The sequence below is a fragment of the Spermophilus citellus genome (assembly GCF_964194105.1).
Source record: "Spermophilus citellus genome assembly, chromosome: 9".
In the NCBI taxonomy this organism is placed as follows: domain Eukaryota; kingdom Metazoa; phylum Chordata; class Mammalia; order Rodentia; family Sciuridae; genus Spermophilus; species Spermophilus citellus.
Genome location: NC_138191.1, coordinates 27,675,495 through 27,701,053, shown reverse-complemented (window position 1 = coordinate 27,701,053; position 25,559 = coordinate 27,675,495). Strand labels below are relative to the sequence as shown.

The 25,559-nt window shown below is 37.3% G+C and overlaps 1 protein-coding gene across 4 annotated transcripts in view; it reads right to left on the bottom strand.

Moving 5' to 3' along the window:
* LOC308656948 (uncharacterized protein) overlaps positions 1 to 25,559 on the bottom strand; it is a gene marked incomplete at its 5' end in the record, with an annotated part of 125,072 nt that overhangs the window by 57,483 nt on the left and 42,030 nt on the right. For 2 of the 4 annotated variants that reach the window (XR_014023804.1, XR_014023805.1), the window contains one exon: positions 4,887 to 4,982. The exons of 1 other annotated variant lie outside the window; for it this stretch is intronic. Of the gene's footprint in view, positions 1 to 1,721; positions 2,045 to 4,886; positions 4,983 to 25,559 lie in introns of those variants that run through there. One more of the 4 variants, XR_014023806.1, reaches the window with a different exon arrangement.

Genomic DNA, 25,559 nt, shown 5'->3' with positions numbered 1-25,559 from the left:
TGAGAGATGCTAAATTATACCTAATAATGAGAGCTATACTTCTCCTTTACTACTCACCAAGAATTGTTCAAAGCACTTTATGTATACATTAATTCTTTCAACCCTCACAACAACCCAGCATCCTTGCTAGTATTCTCATTTTGTAGATGCTGAAATGGAAACAGTTAGATTAAAGGACTTATTTGAAGTTGCACCATTCCATATTTCAGAATCTGTAGTTATTACTCCTGGGATAGAGACAGGGTCTTGTCTGTAGTTATTACTCCTGGGATACAGACAGGGTCTTGCAGGGTTGCCCAGGCTGGCCTTGAACTCCTGGACTTACTCCATCCTCCTGCCTCAGCTTCTGAGTAGCTGGCACTGTAGGCATGCACTATTGCACCTGGCTCCAGAACCTTTTTATCCACTGTATGCTAATACTATCTAGGCAGTCATTTCATCTAAAAAAATGTGTTTGAGTTCCATAAAAATTCTCTTCCTCATGGGTTAATATTGGCTAGAGCAGCATTTTTTCACTAGGGAGGATACTTTAGGGAGGATATTTTAAGCTGTATTTAGTTGTTTGGGACATATTCATAAGCCATCACTGTCACTTGCTGGCAATATGTGGAAAAAACTTCACCTCTTGAAAACCAGAAGGAAACCCATTAAATGAAAATGCTGCAGAACTATAGCAAAAATGTGATAGCAAATATAACAGTGTTTGGAAAATGTTAATGTCCAGGACTGCTTCAGCTCCTAGATAATCTACTCTGAGGCCTCCCAAGAAGACTAACTAAAAATCAGAGGTTTCTTTCTTCCTAATTTTAGATGTTTTAAACATTATCTGCTCTCTAAATATGAATAATAAAATCTTAAAAAAACAAAAATGGAATTCCTCTTCCAACATTGATGATGCATGTGACTAGATCCTTCAAGTTTCCCCTAAGATTAACCATGAGACATGAATGAATGGCTTTGATGCAGGATGTGGTCCATGACCTTGGAAGAGACTGAGGCCAAATAAATCTGATTGTATCTTATTATTGTCTTTATTAGAGAGATAAGACATATACTGAGAAATGATCTCCTTGTACTCAAGGATTAAATCTAACACTTCTTTTATGTACCCATATAGTACAAAGCACTTACTAAATGCTTTCTAAATAAGGATGAACTTTCTTTTCATAAAGACCTTAATCTCTTTCATCAAGGACAAACATCCTTTTTGTGTTCCTGTATCTATGCCATCAGAATTAAGGTCTACAAAAAATAAGATAATGAAACTCAGATTATGAATTCAAAATTAATTCAAGTTCTTATTGATTTGGATATAGGAAAAATTCCATCTCCTAAAACTGATTTCAAATTATTTAATAGTGAAAGCACTATGCAACTGGCAAAGCACCACAAATGTCATATGGTATTTTTGATTTGAGTCATATAAGCAATGCCATAATAATTATACAGAGCTGGCAGTTTCATTATAATCACATTTTAAACAATAAAATATTTGTTAAATTTTACAACACTATTCCAGAGATACTCCTGGAAGAGGGGCAATTACCAAAGAGATTATCTTATTTTCCAAATTCATGGCTGGGAAGGAAAGCTAAATGTCAATAAAACTTTCCCCAAAATTACAAAAAAATAAAATAAAATAAAGACATTCCCAGGTGAGTGATGTAACTGGAACAGAGTTACTTTTTTAAATGTGTTTAAACAAGCCTAGGTTTTAGCCTTACTTCTTTGTTGAGATCACAGCTTGCATAGGTTGAACAGAAAAGAGCTCCACTCTAGAAGTCCAGTACTATGTTATGTCAACTGCCTTGATTCTCTCCTTTTTTAATACTCCTTGGTAATAACCTTACCTATCAGAGGATTATGGAAAAATGTACCAATGGGTGGGATGTAAAAGTACCACACCACTCTTTATTTGTCTGCTGTGGTTTACCTGCCCTGGTACTCAGGAGAAAAATAAAAATGGGTTGCTGTCCAAAGTATTTTAAACACAGGTGTCTCTCTTTTCCTCTCACAGAACCATCCACATGCTCGTAGCTGTAGCCTTTACAAGAAGAAGACAAACAAACAGGTCTTAACTCTTTTCAAGGACTCTTCAGGAAATAAAAAAAATCAAGTCATTCCTAAACCAAATGCCTATTTTTTTCTTTCCATATTCAGGCATGCTCCTACTTTAAATAAACCCCAGGGGAAAGACCTAAATTTAGGGAGACGATTCATCACTTTACAAAAAATTTCACCATAACACGCTAGCCTCAGTTTTTAAAACACATGAGCCAAAGTTTTTGGGATTTACAGAGTTAATATTTGGTTGTGACTATTCCCAGGCAACTCTAAATATCCATACTCTGTGGCAGTTTGTATTTGCTGAGACACAATTTTTACTTAGGCAAGCCATAAATCAAGCCCTTGGGAGCCTGCCTGAAGACCCAGCATCTGCTTTTCAATAAAGCTTTAGGGCTTTCCACCTATCACCACCTATCAGGAAGGAAAATTATAAACTCAAGTCATGTTTTGGCACTGGAGAGTCCTATCAATGGCATAAGTGTCCAGGTTATTGCAGTACTTGGGGGGCATCAAGTGGATCTGAGAGTCCACTATGAACTAAATTTTAAAGCTGTTAGTTCCACAGCTAATACTCTCCCACAGACTCAAAAACCAATCATTGTTCAAGCTTTTCCCCATTGTCCCATATCAATTTTATTATATATTAAACAGAGTTCTCAAGTAATTGCCCACATTCCCTATTGTCCATAGAAATAATTAATCTTACCTTCCCCCTGCTTGATTTGTGGGATCTCTATACTATCAATATTTATTTTCTTGCTAATGCTGAATAAGTACACAACTGTTGAGCTGTTGCAAGACACTGAAAGCTTTTGTCACAGAAACTTGACTTATCATACATTTTTGAAGATACTCAACATTTTCACAACATCTGCCCCAGTACCCATCATGTACATCACCTGATGAGAATGTGGGTGTTTATTTCTGCCCATGCACCAATCCTTGCTTCACACAGCACTGTCCACTCTCCTCAAATTTTTCACCTTCTTTTGATTCTGAATAAAGTTTTTATACCCTTTTCCTCTGCAACATTCCCACAACCCTTATTATTCTTCATGGACCTATATAATCATTAAATCTAAAAAAAGGTTTAGATAATGTAGTGGTCAAGGGGAGTCATATTTGTAATCCATATAGTCTTGAGGAATATCCAAAATCTGGGTCATTTGGGAGAAAAGTAAAACCCAATGGCCCCTGACAATAAGAAGAAAAGGAGAAATTGCCAACTCTAGTAGTATTTAGGGTGAGTTACCCTCAGGCAAAATTTACCAAAGAATACAATTTTATAAATAAGTGAAATGCTAAAGTAGAAATATAAATGTCATAAAACTTTCTCAGAAATTCTAAATACTTTATTACAAGAATACAAATTGCCTCCACACGTAGCTGTATCCTACAGAGCAGTAGTTTTAAAGCTACAGTGGAGACATTCCCAGAGCACCTGTCAATTCACCAGGGAGTATGGAAGCCCTAGAGTAACAAAGGAGACTCCTTCTGGAATATCGCTTCACTCAATGAAAATATAAGCTTTCACTTTAATAGTAAAATAAATATACATGTGAAGAGTAAAGGGCAAGGTTCAAATACATGTGCACCTCCTCCCCAAGATCCTAAAGAGCTATGGTAGGCTATTTACTGCAATTACCTACTTGGGAATATAAGCATTATCATCTAGAAAAGTCTGAGAAGCATCACTGTAAGAAGCAATCTCCCATGGTACATGAGAAAACTTACATTTAGAGAGCGAAGAAAGGAAAGAAAAATTCAAAATAATGCAGTGAGAACAAAGTCAAAGTGACAGCCCTTTGTTATCAGACATTGTTTTAAATTTGCCTAAATAAAGAGGTACAATGCTGTCAAAAAAATATTCTTTTCAAGAAACAAACTTAATTTAAGGTTGCCACAAGAGTAAGATCAAGAGTTAGGGAGAATATCTTCCAGACTCTAGCCCCAAATTGTTGGAAATAGCATTGAGCTTGAAGGTGAGTATCTTAATTCTTATCTCTTTCTACTATTTGCTGGATATATGACATTGGACATGACCTTTCTAGGTCTGTGACATAAAAAACATGGATGGAAGGTATTTATATGTTCTTCTTCATCTCTAAAACACTTATGGTAGACATGTCAAAGGCAATAAAATACAGTAAGACATGAAATTATTTAATTTGCAAAAGACTGGGCAATTTTGCCCAGTTTTAGGTTAGTTCAGGCCATACCTGGGACAGTCATCCTAAAGGGACAATTTTGAATTTCTTGAGTATCTGGTCTTTTCCTAGACTCCCCCTTTCCTGTGGTGATGAAGATGTACATGCTGAATACCAGGCTGATACCCAACTCACATTTCTGGGAAAAAGTACCCCAAGTTCCCCTTAAGTTTAAATCAAACCCCACAGGTTAACAAGAACCAGTGTTTATTCAACCTTTATTATGTGTCAATTCCAACACAAGGTACCAGCAGGCAATTGTAAAAGAAATGCTCAGTTTTGACTCATCCTTGTGGATGTAAACAATATAGCTGGATTGATGAGATGGAACATACACTAACCAACCAGGTAGTAGATTAAGATAGGGCTTGCTAAGTCCTGAAGCAAGATCCTAAATGCTGTAGGAATTCAGGAAAGAAAAGATAATGGTGAAGAAGTCAGGTTTGATGAGATGGAATGGGGTAGGTGTATACTTGCAGAGAAAGTAGACCCTGAATTAGAGTCTTGTAAAAAAGAAAAATTGAATCAGCCTCAAGAAATCACTAAGTTCCTTATTATTCAGGTTTGAACCAGTCACTCCCCCAGAGCAGTGAATGTAAGCCTATTACCTACCTGGAATGCAGGAATGCCAGTAGCTTATATAGCAGGTGAAGTTTCCCACTAGCCTCAATCAGGTGGTCTCCAACTTCAAAGGCTCTAGCTCAACATCTGGAAAATAAAGAGCCCAATCCTAATCATGTGCCCTGAGTCAGGGCAAACTTCTTGAGTAGAAAAGCCAATAGCTAGGCAATAATAGCGAAAGGAACCAAGCTCTTTCTAATGCATTATGTCCCTCAGTCTCATCTATTTGAGGCATTTTATACTTATTTGCTTCCATGACTATCTCAGTGCTGCTTAACACCAATTGCAGAGCTTGGCACATCCCAAAAGCCTAATAAATACTTATCTGAGAAATAAAACCACTCTTTAGGAAACTGAGGCAAAGGGAGATTCCAAAGGTTAAGAAAATCCAAAAATGAAATCCTAAGACTTTCACTCTAGATAAGAAAACAAGAAGTAGGCTTAGGTGTGTATAAAAGTGATTCTCAAGGTATAAGGTGGCAGTCAGAATATTCTAGAAGATTTCCTTCAAAATATATATTCCTAATGCCCCTTCTCCCTTAAAAAGAAAAATAAATTTCTAATGTGCATCTGATTAAAGTTCTGTTAAACTTTTAATTCGTAGTGCTACTTGGCAAAGACTCCTTAAAACAAGTATAGCAAACCTTTTGCATTCTTTCTATATTAGAGCCTCTATTGCCAGAGAATTGCCCATCAGAGTGTATAAAAAAACCAATTTGAATGAAAATGAAAATACATCAAATTTATAGGCAGGAATGAAAGCAGTGCTTAGAAGGACATGTATAGAAGTCAGTGAGATGAAGGGGAAGCAGCTACTATACCAAGTTCACTGAGAAGGAGCATGCAGGCAGTGCTTAGAAGGACATGTATAGAAGTCAGTGAGATGAAGGGGAAGCAGCTACTATACCAAGTTCACTGAGAAGGAGCATGCAGGCAGGAGGAAAAGCAGGAAAAAATGCTACCCCAGAAGCTGAGTGAAGAGTAGTTCAAGGAAGAAGTCACCTACTGTGTCAAGCGTTTCTGAGTGGTTAACTGAATTGTGAATTGACAATCACTGGGTATCACAGAGATCTATGGTGAACTTGGCATAGTAGCTGAGTAGGTTCAAGACAAAAGGAAATCTAATCATGAAGAAAGGGTCAGATGAGTCCAAATTATGACACATTCTGTAAAACTACCAGTTTTATTCTCCACAGCTGTCAATATCATGAAAGACAGAAAAGCCCCCACCCTCCAAGAAAGGTTAAAAACATTTCTAGATTGTAGAAAAATAGAGTCATGGCAAATGCAATGCACACCCTATGACTGGATCTTGATTAAGAGAAAAAGAAAAGCATAGCCATAAGGGATATTACAGGGAAATCTGAAGAAATCTGAGTATGAATAACATTAGATACTATTAATATAGAGAAAATGAGAATATGAAAGATAGACAACAGTAAATACAGGTAGTTCTTTTGAAGAATTCTGCTATGCTTTTTGTTACAGAACTACTAATAAAAAATAATGTGGAGAAAAAGAAAATTGCCTCACCATCAAACAATCATGGGTGATTCATGCACTGTGATAGTAGGAGCAAATGTGACTCCATTTTGTTTTATGACTTGTAAAACAACCATGCCAAGTAGAAGAGTCATGACTGGGGCAAGATGTTATTTTCCTTTTGCTATAGAAACCTTTAAGAACACAAAACTACCTAAAGGGGTATTGTTTCTGTAACTAGGGTAATGGGGCTCTGTTTCTGTAACTGGGGTGACTGGGCTAACTATGATTGGTTAGGGTTCCCGCTGCTTGACTGCACTCTCCTGCTTCTGTAACCTGGCTTGCTTGCATTGGCTAGACCCATGAACATCCTTTTTGCGGTTTTCAGTCTCATAAGGTCTGCCCTTGCAATTGTTTGGGGCTGATCAGGGGAACAGCTTTATGATCTGGTCAGCTGCCACTGGTGTGCTTCAATAAAGGCTTGATTCGATTTGATTATATGTGAGTGGTCTGGAAGTCAGTTTATGAAACCCAGGGACATTGCTTTAACTGTAACACACTTTCAAAGCTGGAATAAGATATTCTGAAGTTTAACTTTTTTTGCCATTTCATTTTCAAATGCATCTGAAATTTTGAAGAGAGAAAAATGGACTAACAAATAGAAAACTAAAACAAAAAATAAACCCAACTCTTCATCAATAACTTTACCCATTTCATAGTATATTCCTCAAATTTATACTAACCTCCCAAGTGGCAATCAGCTGCACTGAGAATTAAAAACTTATTCATATGGAATTTTCTTACCCATCACTTTGTTTTGAGAAGGAAGTCTATAAATTGAACTTAGGAGTGCTTTGTTATAATGATTGAAAATTTCTAAAATGTCCTTGTTTAACTGCTATTGTGGATTCAAGAGGGGTCAAAAAGCAAATAGAGGACAAAAGGCATGAATGGGAACAAAAAGTATTTATTCCATTGCAGGCAATAAGAAAAAGTAGGTAAGAGGAAAAAGGGAAATTTCATCATGCAACAGCCAAGTCTGAACTGCACTTAACACTGCCACTGTCTCACTGTAGTTGACCTGAGTATCATTCAGAATACAAAATTCTATCTTATATTCTTGCTATACAAAGTAAGTGTAATTATATTTCCCGGCACAAAAATCATATCGTCATTTAGTTTCTCTTTGGACCAAGTGCCCTCTGATTACCTAGGTCTTTCATCAAATATCTAGTCTCAGGCCATTGTCCTTTCCTGGAAATAAGCATTCCTGGAAGTGATGCAACTTAACAAACAACACATGGATTGTTCACATGCTTGCTTAATGGAACCCATCTGAATTTGCCATTCATGCTGTATTGTTCCTAAAGAAAAAGTGGACAAACACCATGACCCTGAATGCTGCCTTTTTATTCCCCAAACCTATCAAAAATAAGGAAACAATGAGAGCAAGCCTAGGCTGGAAAGTCCAGATACATATTACCTTGAAGGACACTGGCTTTCTCTATGCACACTGGGAACTAGGGCAAGTTAGTGTTATCTGTAAAAAGACACTTGCTTTCAAGTATGCTATGACAGTTGTTCCTTGGGATGCTGTTCATACAAGCAAACTAATGTGATGTCACTGCTTCCTCATCTAACATAAGACCCCTCCCTGAATGGAGATGAGCAGAAAACTGAAGGCACTGTGGAAAGGATACATGTCACTTGTTTGGCCAGTGCCACTAGGGAAAATACTACAAGGAACAGAGGAACTACTTGGAGACGCACCTTAAGGGACACAGATGCTATCTGTTCAATCTGTTGCCACAGAACTCTTCCTGGAGCTGTCACTGACCTGTTAGAAGCTTTCCCCAATAAATCATGTCTCTCATGCTGTCTCCAGCACCTTCTTTGGCCTTTCCACAACCTAGCACAAGTGGGCTATGGAGTGACATACGCTAAAGGATAAAATGAGTACAGGACTAAACTGTGCTTCAACACAGATGCAGAGGTAAGAATGAAAATGATGCTACATAAAGAGTGTTTTTTAAAAAAATATTTATTTATTTGTTAGGTGTAGATGGACACAACACAATGCCTTTATTTTTATGTGGTGCTGAGGATGGAACCCGGGTCCCACCCATGCTAGGGGAGTGCTCTACTGCTGAGCCACAATCCTAGCCCCCATAAAGAGTGTTTAACACTGTACAAGGATGGCAAGATACTTGATAAATATTTTAGGTATAAAATATTTATGAGTAGATATCTCTCCCTATATATACATATATATATACATAACATATACATATATATGCATGTGTATATTTATACACACACACACACACAATAGGTCAAAGGTCAAAGATTGGATAGTCTTTCCTGTGCACCAAGAAGGACACAGCAGGTGCCATACAAGCGCCAGGAGGTGCATGCTGAGAGGACATCTGCTGGGAGCTGCTGCTGTGGGTCAGCCTCAAGGTTAGTCTGGGAATTCGTGGGTAGAGTCCTAGAATGGCTACTCTGTTCTCAGGAATAGAGCTCAATTCTGTTGACTCAAGTGATAAATTGGGTTCCATCTTGGAATCCCCTGACCTGTTCTCTGTTAGTTTTAGGCCAAATGAAAGCCTATGAACATTAGTGAATTGAAAGCACCAAAGACCTTATGCTGCCAAGGATATTTCAAGAAAACTATGGGGAGTAAATTGAACCAATGTGTTAACTTAAGGGTGACTCAACATCAGTTTTGAGTGATTTATGATGTAGTATACCACTAATACTAAAATTATAATAATAACAAAATTACTGCATTTATTTATGTAATTCTAGTTGCTACCTTAAGGAGTTTACACATATTTTCTTATTTAACACAACAATTTTATTAATAGGTCTTATTTATTGTAACTTGGAATTTGAATCACCAAAACAGGGAACAGAAACTATTATTTTCCTAAGTAATGTTATCAGAATATTATTTCCACATAAGTTAATCCTGGTGCTTCAATTTCATTTTTTTATTAGTTGCTAATGACAATACAATGATCTTGATATATCATACATTTTAATCAAATGGGGTATATAATTTCTCATTTTTCCAAGTGTACAGGTTGCAGAATCACATGGGTTATACGGCCACGTATATACATACATCAATACTACTGTCTATTTTATTCTGTTGCCCTTCCTATCCCCCTCCCCACCCCTCCCTTCCCATCACCTCTCTCTACCCAATCTAATGTGACACATTTCTCTCTCTCTTTTTCAACCTCTCACATAATACATGTATTTTGTATAACGATGAGGGTCTCCTTCCATCTTCCATGCAATTCCCCTTCTCCCTCCCATTCCCTCCCACCATTCTTCCTTATTTAGTGGTAATCTTCTTCTAATGCTCTTCCTCCCTACCCCATTTTGAGTCACCCCTTATATCAGAGAAGACATTCGGCATTTGTTTTTTAGGGATTGGCTAGCTTCACTTAGCATAATCTGCTCTAATGCCATCCATTTCCCTGCAAATACCATTATCTTGTTATTTTTAGTGCTGCGTAATATTCCATTGTGTATAAATGCCACATTTTTTTGTCCATTCATCTATTGAAGGGCATCTAGGTTGGTTCCACAGTCTAGCTATTGTGAATTGTGCTGCTATGAACACTGATGTGGTGTGTCCCTGTAGTATGCTCCTTTTAGGTCTTTTGGGTATAGTCTGAGAAGGGGAATAGCTGGGTCAAATGGTGGTTCCATTCCCAGCTTTCCGAGGAATTTCCATCCTGCTTTCCAAATTGGCTGCACCAATTTGCAGTCCCACCAGCAATGTATGAGTGTACCCTTTTCCCCACATCCTCGCCAGCACTTGTTGTTTGACTTCATAATGGCTGCCATTCTTACTGCAGTGAGATGGTATCTTAGAGTGGTTTTAATTTGCACTTCTCTGATTGCTAGAGATGGTGAGCATTTTTTCATGTATTTGTTGATTGATTATATGTCCTTCTATGAGAAGTGTCTGTTCAGGTCCTTGGCTCATTTGTTGATTGGGTTATTTATTTTTTTATTGTTTAACTTTTTGAATTCTTTGTATACTCTGGAGATTAGGGCTCTATCTGATGTGTGAGGGGTAAAAATTTGTTCCCAGGATGTAGGCTCCCTATTTACCCCACATATTATTTCTCTTGCTGAGAAAAAGCTTTTTAGTTTGAAATCGTCCCATTTGTTGATTCTTGATTTTAACTCTTGTGCTATAGGTGTCCTATTAAAGAATTTGGGGCCTGACCCCACATGATGAAGATTAGGACCAACTTTTTCTTCTATTAGATGCAGAGTCTCTGGTTCGATTCCTAGATCCTCGATCTATCTTGAGTTAACTTTTGTGCATGGTGAGAGAAAGGGATTCAATTTCATTTTGTTGCATATGGATTTCCAGTTCTCCCAGCACCATTTGTTGAAGATGTTATCCTTTCTCCATTGCATGCTTTTAGCACCTTTGTCTAATATAAGGTAGTTGTAATTTTGTGGATTGATCTCTGTGACCTCTATTCTGTACCATTGGTCTACCCACCTGTTTTGGTACCAGTACCATGCTGTTTTTGTTACTATTGCTCTGTAGTATACTTTAAAATCTGATATAGTGATACCACCTGTTTCACTCTTCCTTCTTAGGATTGCTTTAGCTATTCTGGGTCTCTTATTTTTCCAGAAGAATTTCATATTGCTTTTTCTATTTCTGCAAGGAATGCCCTTGTGACTTTGATCGGAATTGCATTGAACCTGTAAAGCACTTTTGGTAGTATCGCCATTTTAATGATATTAATTCTGCCTATCCATGAGCAAGGTATATCTTTCCATCTTCTAATTTCTTCTTCTATTTCTCTCTTTAGGGTTCTGTAGTTTTCGTTGTATAGATCTTTCACCTCTTTTGTTAGGTATATTCCCAAGTATTTTATTTTTTGACGATATTGTGAATGGGATAGTTGTCCTCATTTCCATTTCAGAGGATTTGTCACTGATATACAGGAATGCCTTTGATTTATGTGTGTTAATTTTATATCCTGCCACTTTGCTGAATTCATTTACTAGTTCTAGAAGTTTCTTGGTAGAACCTTTTGGGTCTGCTAGGTATAGGATCATGTCATCAGAAAATAGTGCTAATTTAAGTTCTTCTTTTCCTGTCTTTATGCCTTTAATTTCTTTCATCTGCCTAACTGCTCTGGCCAGTGTTTCGAGAACTATGTTGAATAGAAGTGGTGAGAGAGGGCATCTCTGTCTTGTTCCAGATTTTGGAGGGAATGACTTCAGTTTTTCTCCATTTAGAATGATGCTGGCCTGAGGCTTAGCATAAATAGCTTTTACAATGTTGAGGTATGTTCCTGTTATCCCTAGTTTTTCTAGTGTTTTGAACATAAAGGGATGCTGTATTTTGTCAAATGCTCTTTCTGCGTCTATCAATATAATTATATGGTTCTTATCTTTAAATCTATTGATGTGGTGAATAACATTTATTGATTTCCGTATACTGAACCAGCCTTGCATCCCAGGGATGAATCCTACTTGATCATGGTGTATGATCTTTTTGATATATTTTTTTATCTGATTTGCCAGAATTTTATTGAGGATTTTTGCACTATGTTCATTAGAGGTATTGGTCTGTAGTTTTCTTTCTTTGAAATGTCTTTATCTGGTTTTGGAATCAGGGTGATGTTGGCCTCATAGAATGAATTTGGAAGTACTCCCTCTTTTTCTATTTCCTGAAATAGCTTGAAGAGTATTGGTATTAGTTCTTCTTTAAAGGTTTTGTAAAACTCTGCTGTATCCATCCGGTCCTGGGCTTTTCTTTGTTGGTAGTCTTTTGATGGCTTCTTCTATTTCCTCACTTGATATTAGTCTGTTTAAGTTGTGTATATCCTCCTGACTCAATCTGGGCAGATCATATGACTTAAGAAATTTATTGATGCCTTCACTATCTTCTATTTTATTGGAGTATAAGGTTTCAAAATAATTTCTAATTATCTTCTGTATTTCTGTAGTGTCTGTTGTGATATTGCCTTTTTCTCTTCATTAGCATGGCTAAGGGTCTGTTAATCTTATTTATTTTTTCAAAGAACCAACTTTTAGTTTTGTCAATTTTTTTAATTGTTTCTTTTATTTTGATTTCATTGATTTCAGCTCTGATTTTAATTATTTCTTGCCTTCTACTACATTTGCTGTTGTTTTGCTCTTATTTTTCTAGGGCTTTGAGATGAAGTGTTAGATCATTTATTTGTTGGGTTTTTTTTTTCTTTTTTTTTTTTTTTTTTTGAGGAAGTAACTCCAAGCAATGAATTTTTCTCTTCGTACTGTTTTCATAGTGTCCCATAGATTCTGATATGTTGTGCCATTTACCTCTAAGAATTTTTAAATTTCCTCCTTGATGTCTTCTGTAACCCATTGTTCATTCAGTAGCATATTGTTCATTCTCCAAGTGATGTAGGAGTTTTTCTTCCTTCTTTTATCATTGATTTCCAGTTTCATTCCATTATGATCAGATAACATGCATAGTATTATCTCTACTCCTTTATATTTTCTAAGAGTTGCCTTATGGCATAATATACGGTCGATGTTTGAGAAGGATCCATGTGCTACTGAGAAAAAAGTATATCCGCCTGATGATGGTTGATATATTCTATATATGTCAGTGAAGTCTAGGTTATTAATTGTGTTATTGATTCTAAGTTTCTTTATTCAACTTTTGTTTGGAAGATCTGTCCAGTGGTGAGAGAGGTGTGTTGAAGTCAACCATAATTATTGTATTCTGGTCTATTTGTCTCTTGAACTTGAGGAGAGTTTGTTTTATGAACATAGCAGCACCATTGTTTGGGCATATATATTGATGATTGTTATGTCTTGTGGTGGATGGTTCCCTTTAACAGTATATAGTGTCCTTCTTTATCCCTTTTGATTAACTTTGGCTTGAAGTCAATTTTATTTGATATGAGTATGGACACCCCTGCTTGCTTCCAAGGTCTAAGTGAGTGGTATGATTTTTCCCAATGTTTCACCTTCTGCCCGTGTATGTCTTTTCCTATCAGATGAGTCTCCTGTAGGCAGCATATTGTTGGATCTGTTTTTTTTTTTTTTTTAATCCAGGTTACTAGCCTATGTTGCTTAATTGGTGAGTTTAAGCCATTAACATTTAGGGTTACTATTGATATATGGTTTGTACTTCCAGTCATGTTTGTTTATTTTTGTTATTTAACTTGATTTGTTTTTCCTCTTTGATTAATTTTTTCCTTTACTGAGCTACTTCCCACTGTTGATTTTTGTTGTTGTTTTTCATTTCCTCTTTGTGTAGTGTTTTGCCCACAATGCTTTGCAGTGCTGGTTTTCTGGCTGCGAATTCTTTTAACTTTTGTTTATCATGGAAGGTTTTTATTTCATTGTCAAACCTGAAGCTTAATTTTGCTGGATACAATATTCTTGGTTGGCACCCATTATCTTTCAGCATTTGAAATACGTTGTTCCAGGATCTTCTAGCTTTCAGCGTCTGTGATGAAAAATCAGCCATTAACCTAATTGGTTTACCCCTAAATGTAATCGGTCTCCTTTCTCTTGTAACTTTTAATATTATCTCCTTGTTATGAATGTTGGATATATTCATTATAATGTGTTTTGGTGTGGGTCTCTTGTGGTTTTATACATTCAGCATCCTGTAGGCTTCTAGAATTTGGATTTCCGTTTCATTCTTCATGTCTGGAAAGTTCTCTAAAATTACTTAATTTAACAGATTGCTGATTCCTTTGATTTGGACCTCTATAACTTCCTCTATCCCAATAACTCTTAAGTTTGGTTGTTTTATGATATCCCATATCTCTTGGATGTTTTGTTCGTGGTTTCTTGCCAGCCTTTCTGAGTTGACTAGACTCTTTCCGAGATGATATATTTTGTCTTCGTTGTCTGATTGTTCTGACTTCTATTTGGTCTACTCTACTGGTGATACCCTCATTTGAGTTTTTAATTTGATTTATAATTTCCTTCATTTCCAGGATTTCTGTTTGATTTTTTTGTATAACCTCTATCTTGCTGTAGAGTTGTTCTTTCACTGCTTGGATTTGTTTATGCAATTCATTATCAAAGTGATCTTTCATTGTTTGCATATGCTGTCTAAGGTCTTCTTTAAGACTCCATACCAACAGAAGCAAGTATATCTTGAAATCTTTATCTGACCATCTCTCTGCTGTGCCTAGCATCTCCTGTAATGTTGAGCTGTCCTGCATTGATTGTGTTCCTTTTCTTCCTTGTTTCTCCACTAAGTCCCAACTTCAGTTTTCAGGCCGGTGCCCTGTGGAGGCGCGGTTAGCAGATCTTCACAGGATCCAAAGCTCTGATTCTTTGCCAGGTCTCCGCAGAGCTCAATTTCCTCCAGCTGTGGCAGGTTACTATTCAGCTGTTCGGGTACCTCCATGCACCGGGCTGCTGGGGTTCTCTGGAGTGTGAGCCACAACCCTGCCCCTCAGATGCTCAATCTCTTGCCTCAGGCTCCATGTAGCCCAACTTCGTTGAATATTCCTGACAAGACAGCATCCGGCCGTTCTGAACTCACACCCTGCTGGCACAGCAGCGCAGGTCACTGGGGTGCTCACTCCCTTCCCGCCGCCATCTTCCCCATAGCCTGTGCTTCAATTTTAGAAGTGCAATCACCTTCAATAAATTCATTGTAAACTACAAAAGAGTTTAATTTAGTTGTTTTTTCATAGAAACTCCAACAAAGCACGGTTTTATGAAGCTAATTTTGTGTCATGGGTCTTCATGAATACTGCTTGAGCCACTTTATGTGCCAAGCACTCTATGACAATAGAGAGAATCTACTAATTTCATGGAACTTATATTTTAAAAAGAAAATACAGGCAATAAATTAAAATCAGATAGTGATCAATGCTAAGAGAGTGAGAAATGTTAATATCAATGGTAAGACAATAAAACAGTGTCTCATCATAGGCTATATTGATTTTGTCCAGCACCTTTCCTGTTATCCAAGTTTGAGGCCAGAGGACTAATTCTGGGGGTCCCAACAAATCAAAACTAACCAATTACCCCAAAAACCAAATGGACAAAATAATAGGGAAAAGGAACTTTAATCACTGTACCTATACTGGAAAGACAAGTTGTGTCAAGTGTCTCAGTCCTATCTTTCAGGATATTAATGTGAGCTTTAGTTAAATAGAGGAAGAACTGGGCAGGAGACAAGAGGTATGTGTCTTAAGCAGTCTTGGTCAAACTGTGGTGTGGTTTATCATTCTCTTTGAGTTCTGATCATACCAAGTGTTATTGGTATTGAGGAAATTGCCAGCTGTTCAAGGGGCAATTTCCACTTGCTTCATAGGATATTCATCTATTAGATCTATGATCCTGGAATGGGGGCAAATTCAGTTCCCATGGGACTATATTGCTTCTGCTGAGGGAAAGAAGCCTCTTCATCATTGATCCGCCTATAAGACTCACTGTTTGTGGAAAAGAAGAGTAAAGACTGAAGACTTCTAGGCACCACTCCAAGGCCCTGGAACAGGACATAGTAAAAGCAAGAAGTCTGGAAAATATCTTAGTTTTTCTGACCTTGATGTCTTCAGTCTTGAAGGAAGCATATTATCAGCTTTAGATGAATACTCTTCAAATGATTAATATGCTTATGCTCATATATATTAGTACAGCAATTATGGAAATGTTGTGGGGCTCCTCAAAGAAAACAACAACAACAACCAGAAATAGAACTATCATATGATCCAGAGTTGTGCAGAAATCTGACCCAAAGTTTAATAAGGTAATAAAACAGGTGAATACAAAATGAAGGCAGAGATGCTAAACTTTATCCTGCTTTTAGTTACCCATTGGGCATCAGCAAACCCAACTTAAGAGACAGAACTTTTTAACAAAGGCAGCCTAAGTCCCTGTTTTACTTTCCTATTTGGGTGTTTACTGAAAACATTATCATAAATTTGTATCCTTTGGTTGCTTCTCTGAAAGACCCTCTGTCCTACAAAACTACTTCTCAGTATTTGCATCCTGTTCTCTCTTTGACTTGTTTCCTTCCCTTCAGATTCCAATGCACTAAATTTATCTACTAAAGCAATGATATCAAACACCTTCCACTTAAAAAAAGATTCTTATTGTTTTTTAACTTAAAGTACATTTCAGAGATAGGGTCCTAAGCTAAGTAGACTGTTGATATATTGAGTATGGCATCTAAAATATAACTGAGAAAGGTAGCTGAGAGACTCCAGGTCTTCAAGTTGGTAATACATTTAAAAGTTTTACTCTGAATACTGTAGGAAATGATCCTGTAGAGAGAGGCAGGGGAGAATCAGAGAGTTCAGTTAGGAGGCTATTGCAATAGTCTGGGCAAAAGATGATAATCTGGGGGCCAGCATGGTAGCAGTAGAGTGGTGAGTGGATATATTGAACAGGTAATGCCTAGAAGATTCACAGTGATGGTCTTCATCAAATGCAGTTAAGAGCGAAGTAAAGATAGGATAGAAAATAAGCACTAAATTGGGCAACATTATGGTTGTCAGTGACCTTGGCAAGGAGTCCAGGGCCTGACTTGAGTGATAAAAGAAAGAGAATGAGAGGAATAAAGGTGGAGACAGACAACCTCACTCCTTTTGAAGAGTTTTGATGTAAAAGGAAGCAGAAAATTGGCAGCAGTAACTACCAGGTCAAGTGCAATTTATTTTGTTTTTAAGATAGGTGATGTTATAATATATTGAATGCTGATGGGAATGATCCATTGGAGATAAAATCTAATGATACATACCAGGGTGATGTCCTTGAGTGAGAGGAGGTGGGACCTAATGCACAAGTAGAGGGGTTGGCATAGACAATAGACGATACAGTATGAAAACAGATTTGGTCATGATAGTACCTGATGTCTCTTGACTCTATTGTCTAAATGAAATAAGAAACAATATTATCAGGTGAGCTTGTGAGGGAACAGTGTTGGAGGTTTGAAGACAGAAAGATGTGAAATAGTTGTCTAAGGAAGTAGAGAGTGAATGGACTAGAGGAATATGGTACCATTGCCAAGCAGCAGTGAGGACCACTTGAAGTTGATGGACATGAGACCAAGCAGCATGGTGTGTGTTGGCTGCAGGTGGGGAAAAGTTAGAGAATTCAGTTTTACCAAAATGGATATTTGCCAGCTGAGTACAATAGAGAGTGATTATATTGGTCATGTCACCAATGTCTAGAAGAGAGGGGAACACGTTAGATAAGATATTTTGCTAAGAAAACTGTAAAACGGGGTAATGATAGTCAGAATGGGGCTGGGGAGCAGCTCTGGATAGAATGGGTTGAAGAGGATATTGCTGAAAAGATGACATTCAAATCAAGGTCTGAATGATGAGAAGCCAGCTTTGTAAAACCAGAGGAAGAAGTTTAAGGTAGACAGATGACAAATAGAAAGACATTGAGACAAGATTTGTAAGAGATAATAAATATATTTTAAAAATTGGTGACAGGGCTGGGTGCAATAGAGCACTTCTGTAATCCCAGCTACTAAAGAGGCTGAGATAGGAGGATGGCAAGTTCAAGGTAAGCCTGGGCAATTTAGTGAGACCCTCTCAAAATAAAAAAGACTATAAAATAAAATAAAAGTATGTAAAATAAAAAGGATGTAGCTTAAAGGTAAAACAATTACCTAGCATGTGTGGGGCCCTGGGTTCTATCTCTAGTGCTGAAAGGAAAAAAATTTAGTGAAGATGCACTTGAAGGGATTTTGTTATTAATAAACACAGCACTGAAGGAGAGAGAAAAGTTGTGTACTCCCACAGGTTTCTGCCCTGGGATATGCATATTTATGCCACCACTGAGTAATTACAAGAGATAAAACTGGTTTAAGGGAGGGAAGATAATAAATTCATCCTTAGGATATACTGGATTTGCTCCTAGAACAGTGTCTGGACTCTAGAAAGCATTCACAAAGTATTGTTAAATGTTCGAGTAAGGGGTCTGTGGAGCAATTAAAAAAACTAGGACCTATCATTGATATAACCTGAGGTAAAGAGAGGACATTTAACAAGTGGACAAACTAAGGTACAGAAAGTTTAGGAAACTTGTTCAATATTTTCAAGCAAGTCATTATTAACTGTCAGAATGAAATCTACCTCAACTCCTTTTTCATTCATTTCTCAGGTTATACAATCATAATGTTTATTTCTCCACATAAAGGGTAGGTCCTCTGAAAACAGCAACCCAATAACATTAGCAGTAACCAAATCATGCCTTTGATAGATCTTAGCATCTTCAAACCCAACCAAAACAAGCATGATTGTAGCACAGGTTAGTGAACAGGTTATGTTTGCTGTCCACTATGTCCTTGGTTTACTGGGTTACAACAGGATACTAGCTGGCAGCATTTAGTGAGTCAGATATGGAGCTTGAAAAAAAAGATGTGACCATAGGGGAAATGTGTACACACCTCTTCTTGCATACATGAACTTGGACCTTTGAGCTAAGGTTAGGATTAGGTCAGTGCCCTACACTGAGTTGCAAGTAATGCGTCTTTCCTTTCTCATAGTATTGGCACCAAAACAGACTGGTAGACCAAGGGTACAGAATAGAGGACACAGAGACTAACCCACAAAATTATAATTATCTTATATTAGACAAAGGTGCCAAAAACATGCATTAGAGAAAAGATAGCATCTTCAACAAATGGTGCTGGGAAAACTGGAAATCCATATGCAACAAAATGAAATTAAACCTCTGTCTCACCACACACAAAACTTTACTCTAAATGGATCAAGAACCTAGGAATTAAACCAGAGACTCTGCGTCTAATAGAAGAAAAAGTAGGCTCTAATCTTCATCCTGTGGGGTTAGACCCCAACTTCCTTGATAAGACTCCTATAGCACAAGAATTAAAACCAAGATTTAATAAATGGGATGGAATCAAACTAAAAAGTTTCTTTTTAGCAACAGAAACAATCTGTGAGTTAAACAGAGGTCCTACATCCTGGGAGCAAATTTTTACCCCTCACACATCAGATAGAGCACTAATCTCTAGGGTGTATAAAGAACTCAAAAAGCTAAGCATCAAAAAAACAAATAACCCAATCAACAAATGGGCCAAGGACCTGAACAGACAATTTTCAGAAGAGGATATACAATCAATCAACCAACAAATATATGAAAAAAATGCTCATCATCTCTAGCAATCAGAGAAATGCAAATCAAAACTACTCTAAGATATCATCTCACTCTAGTCAGAATGGCAGCTCTTATGAAGACAAACAATAATAAGTGTTGTTGAGGATGTGGGGACAAAGGTACACTCATATATTGCTGGTGGGACTGCAAATTGGTGCAGCCAATATGGAAAGCCATATGGCAATGCTTTGGAATTCTGGGAATGGAACCACCATTTGACCCAGCTATCCCTCTCCTCAGACTATACCCCAAAGGACTTAAAAACAGCATTCTACAGGCACACAGCCACATCAATGTTTATAGCAGCACAATTCACAATAGCTAAACTGTGGAGCCAACCTAGATGCCCTTCAGTGGATGAATGGATAAAAAATGTGGCATATATATATACAATGGAATTTTACTCAGCAATAAAAGAGAATAAAATAATGGCATTTGCAGGTAAATGGATGGCGTTAGAGAAGATAATGCTAAGTGAAGTTAGCTAATCCCCCAAAAAACAAATGCTGAATGTTTTCTCTGATATAAGGAGGCTGACTCATAGTGGGGTAGGGAGGGGGAGTATGGGAGGGTTAGATGAATTCTAGATAGGGCAGAGGGGTGAAAGGGAAAGGGAAGGGGCAGGGGATTAGCAAGGGTAGTGGAATATGATAGACATCCAAAGTACATGTATGAAGACTAATCGTGTGTCAGCATACTTTATATACAAACAGAGATATGAAAAAATTGTGGTATATATGTGTAATAAGAGTTGTAATGCAAAAAAAACAAAGTACATGTATAAAGGCATAAATTTAGGTGAACATACTTCATATACAAAGATATGAAAAATTATGCTCTATTTGTGTAATAAGATTTGCAATGCTGTCATGTAGTTAAAAAATGAAATCAATAGTAAAAGAAAATAAAGGAAAGACAACATTTGATTTTGATGTAATTATATACCTTAGGCATTAAATTTATATAATAATTATAAAACCCAGAGAGTCTAAGAGCCTGAGAAGATATACCAAAGAGAATATACATTTAACTATAGCACAAAATGCCTTACAGAACTCTTGTTCAGTCACCTCTGAGAATTTTTACTCCCTTTCAATACCAAAGGTAAGGGAACACACTAAGATATTATCAAGTAAATTTGTGAGGACGCATGTCAGAGATGGTAGATAGTTCTGCACTGAAGTTTGCCTGTGTGTCTTTTGTTTGACAGAACAGTTCCTGTTTTTCTCTTTTGTTTGTTTGCAGTACTGGTGCAGTACTGGGACTGAACTCAAGGTCTTGGTCATGTTAAATAAGCACTTTCCTACTGAGCTACACCTCCATCCCTTTTTATTTTATTTTATTTTATTTTATTTGGGTGGGTGGGTGGGTAGTCCAGCTAAATTGGCAAGATTGGCCTCGAACTTTTGATCCTCCTCCATTAGCCTCCTGAGTAGCTATGATAACAAGCATGTGCCATCATGCCCAGCTTTTATTTTTCCTTCATAATCGAATAATTTTTAAAGTAGTCACAAGCAATTTCACTCTTTTTCTTCTCTGTCCAGCAGGAAAACTTTTATGCAATCTACCTAGATAGTCCCTGTAACTTTGAGTTTACTAGTGCTGGAATTTAACTTTTCTGACAAATTTTTACATAAGGAGCAAGTTATCAATAATAAAATTATATGAAGCCAAAATGTTCCCCATGATTCAGTCCACACCGAATTCCTAAGAACTCTCTGGGACATTCCTCTTCCTCTAGTTGGTAAGAAAGAACCCAAAGCTATCTTATACCCTACCTTCACAAAGCCTGGGTCTTACATTTGAAAAATGAACATATCTGTTGAACATATATATCTATATTTCTGAGGTACAGGTGTAACATTAAGCCAAGGAAGTTCCCCATTTTGATACCCCAAAATGCTCAAAAATGGCACGTAAGGGGCTGGGAATATAGCTCAGTTCGGTAGAATGATTTCCTTGGATGCACAAGGCCCTGGGTTCTATCCCCAGCACCAAAAAAAAAAAAAAGGCATGTAAAATAATCTTCAACATCAGAAGGCTTAAACAATCTGAGTGCATCTGAAAGGCCCATAATGCATAGTAATTCACAGTGAGGACAATGGAAGCTGTCCTATAACACTGTTGTGAATACTAAATAAAACCACCCTTTTTTATAAGAAATTAAACACAAATTTGAATTTCCAGGATATTGTGAAGGACCAAATCACTTTAGCTGGAAATAAACCTGGAGATCACCCAATTGTCCACATCTCACCAGTAGACTCCAGAGATTAGGAGTTATCCTTCATGGTTGAGGGTCCATGTTAATCTCATTAGCTTGGGAAGTCTGCAAGTATAGTGTTTTCCCCAATTGCATATCCCATAGATATGATCTCTGAAGGTAAACAGAAACACAGAGTGTGCTATACCTACTCAATTATGGGTCATGAATAGCCAACTTTGTAGTAGATTTTATTCCTATTCCCAACTATCCACTTTCTCCCCTATAGGATTATTGTGCATCCAGGCCCTTAGTCATATAGCTTTCTGTGTCAGTGAATGGGCAGAACCCATGTGCTTTGTTTTGGAATGTGAATGGACGTGATATATGAGTTGAAGCTTTAAATGTGCCTGCTCAGATTGTTCCTGCCCCTGCCATGAAAACTATACAAACCAAATAAGTTCCATGGTGGTTAAAATCTTTCCTAAACTTTCATGTAAGTATTAATTCATATCATTTTCAAAATGCTTCTGTATGTGTATCGATATATGTGTGTCTCTTAATGTCATCATCTGTAGAGGTGGAACTTCAGTTGGGCCTTTGTCTCCTTCATCATGCCATGTGTGTTATATCTCATATCTCATTTCCAGCTTACGTCTCCACCTTAGTTTTTCTTGTGGGGTGTATACATTTTACTAAGCAAATAAGGTAAAGGTAACTGTTGGTCAATTCAATGACTATTTTGCACTTGTGTTTGTCCCTCAACACCTACAGTTGCACTTACTATCTGGGAAAGTCTCTGCTATTAATAGTTTCTTTCTTTTTAATTTTTTTATTTGTTCTTTTCAGATATACATGACAGTAGAATGTACTTTGGCATATTATACATACATGGAGTATACCTCCCCATTCTTATGGTTGTGAATGATGTGGAGTTAAATTGCTTGTATATTCATATATGAACAGAGGAAAGTTATGTCCTATTCATTTTACTATCTTTCCTATTCTCATCCTCTCCCTTCCCTTCATTTCCCTTTTTCTAATGAAAAGTACTTCTATTCTTCCCTCTCCCTGCCTTATTGTGTATTAGCATCTTCATATCAGAGAGAACATTCAGCCTTTGATTTGGGGGGATTGGCTTATTTCACTTAGCATGATAGTTTCCAGTTCCATTAATTTACCAGCAAATGCCATAATTTCATTCTTTATGGATGAGTAATATTCCATTGTGTGTATATACCATAGCTTCTTTATACATTCATCTGTTGAAGGGCACCTAGTCTCAATTGAACTGCTATATACATTGATGTGGCTGCATCACTGTAGTGTGCCAATTTTAAGTCCTTTGAGTATAAGCTGAAGAGTTGGATAACTGGGTCAAATGGTGATTCCCTTCCAGGTTTTCTTAGGAATCTCCATACTGCTTTACAGAGTGGTTGCACCTATTTGCAGTCCCAACAGCAATGGGTCAGTGAACCTTTTCCCCCACATCCTCGCCAACATTTACTGTTATTTATATTCTTGATAATTACTATTCTGATTGGAGTGAGATGAACTCATTGTAGTTTTAATTGGCATTTCTGTAATTGCTAGAGATATTGAACATTTTTTCATGTTTTTTTTCTGCTATTAATATTTTCAGAATAGTGCAGACCTAGTTTGTCTGGCCTGAGTTGGCCTATATGCTGACCACATAGTCTCAGGAGGCCTGTCTCCTGGTATGTTATTCACTCCCATAGTCTTGAAGACTGGTGTAATTTTAACTACTAATTTTTTAGAACACTGTTAACCCCATAAGACTGAGAGTTGCCTGGGTTGTCTTATTTCACTAAGGTGTTTATCCCTTAGTCCTAAAGCATCTTGTTTTCTATGGATGGAGGTCCCTGACTATTCCAAACCCACCAACTTCAATTCCTGTCTTCCAGAAGTCTACCTGGTTATTAACATTCCAAACTACAAAAAAGGAGAAGGAGTGAAAGACTAGATCAAGCCATTTTTTAAAAAAAGTTTAGGTAGTAGTTGCTCTCATTTGCTCTTCTTATATTCCTTGGTGAGAACTTAATCATAAATTTACACATAGCTTCAAGGAGAACCAGGAAAATATAGTTCCCCTTTAGGCAGCCCCATTCCAAAGGAATATATGATATTGTAAGAGGAGGGGAAAACATTTTAATGAGTATCTAGTAGTTTCTGCTACTCATCTAGCCACTATAATTCTCTGTTAATTATTCTCTTGATATGCTCATTCCTACTCCAAGGAAGACAACACCAAACCCATCCAGCTACTGCACTCAACTTGAATTGTAGGTCTGCTTGACTAGCAATTGTCTCTCTCAGATTCAGATGTAGCTCCTTGTGGTTCAGTGATTCATTAACTGAAAGAATACCAGTCTGCCTTCTCCAACACCCAGTAAACCATGGTTTAATAGAAACTGGATGGTTGTATATGAGATGTCCTGTGCTTAAGCATCAACTACCAAGGGGCCCTTCTGTTACCATAGGTCTTGGGAGGGATGGAATAGGAAACTAATTCTGAAACCTGAAAGGAGATACATTGAGGTACTGAAAAAAAGAACATTACTTTCTCTTCTAGGAGAAAGTAGCATTAGACAGAAGGAAAGTTACTTGGTGACAAATCTTTTTGCTGATTATCTGTCAGGACAGATACTAGTAAATAAAGGTTTTAGTGAAATATTGCAGGAGCAAAATGAGAAGAGAATCCAGAGCAAAATTAAATAGCAGGTCTTTTTAAAAAATTTTTTTAACACAATGCCTTTATTTTTTTATGTGGTGCTGAGGATCGAACCCGGGTCCCGCCCGTGCTAGGTGAGCGCTCCACCGCTGAGCCACAATCCCAGCCCCAATAGCAGGTCTTTAAAATAAAAACTATTTGACTAAGTCATCTTTATGTATCCATTGAAAGATAAGGAATATTTTGATGAATAATTATTTTGACAGAACCACATCAAAAAGTAAAAACAGGGGCTGGGGATGTGGCTCAAGCGGTATCATCTCGGCATGCGTGCAGCCCGGGTTCCATCCTCAGCACCATATACAAAACAAAGATGTTGTGTCTGCCGAAAACTAAAAAAAAATAAATATTAAAAAAATAAAAAGTAAAAACATTCTGCCTGGTCCTGTAGTGTTCACCTATAATCCCAGTGGCTCAGGATGTTGAGGCAGGAAGATCACAGGTTCATAGCCAGCTTCAGCAACTTAGTGAGGCTCTAAGAAACTTAGGCCCTGTCTCAAAATAAAAATAACATGGCTCAATGGTTAAGTACCCATGGGTTCAATCCCTGGTGCACACCCTCCCCCAAGTGAAAACATTCCTTTTTATTACTTGAGGTGTGTGTGTGTGCGTGTGTGTGTGTGTGTGTGTGTGTGTGTTTATATACACATACACATACAAATATATACTCACATATGACTCCACCTTTGATCCTCTTTTCTTTCATTCTCCCATTAGGTGATATGGAGACCATGTGTTCCCCATTCTGTGCTAACTATATTTTAATATAATTCAGACCACCTATTGGACAGGCATCTTCCTGGTGGAGTAAAATGATTGTCTGAGTCAAAGATCTATTTTTGACTATATTTAAAAGTGTTAAAATGAAGCCTGCTATAGTTCAGCTAAAAGCAGTTTAAAACATGCATGGGGATTTTAAAGTAAATTTTTCCCAGTAGTGTAGATCTGAGGATCAAGTATATGAGGTGGGGAAGACCCAGAGAAGGGGGTAGAATCACCTGTTTGAATGGATCCCCTGAAATGTAGGTGTTCTGCACTTAGGCATTTGTATCCAGCTTGACTGGGAGTTGTTGAT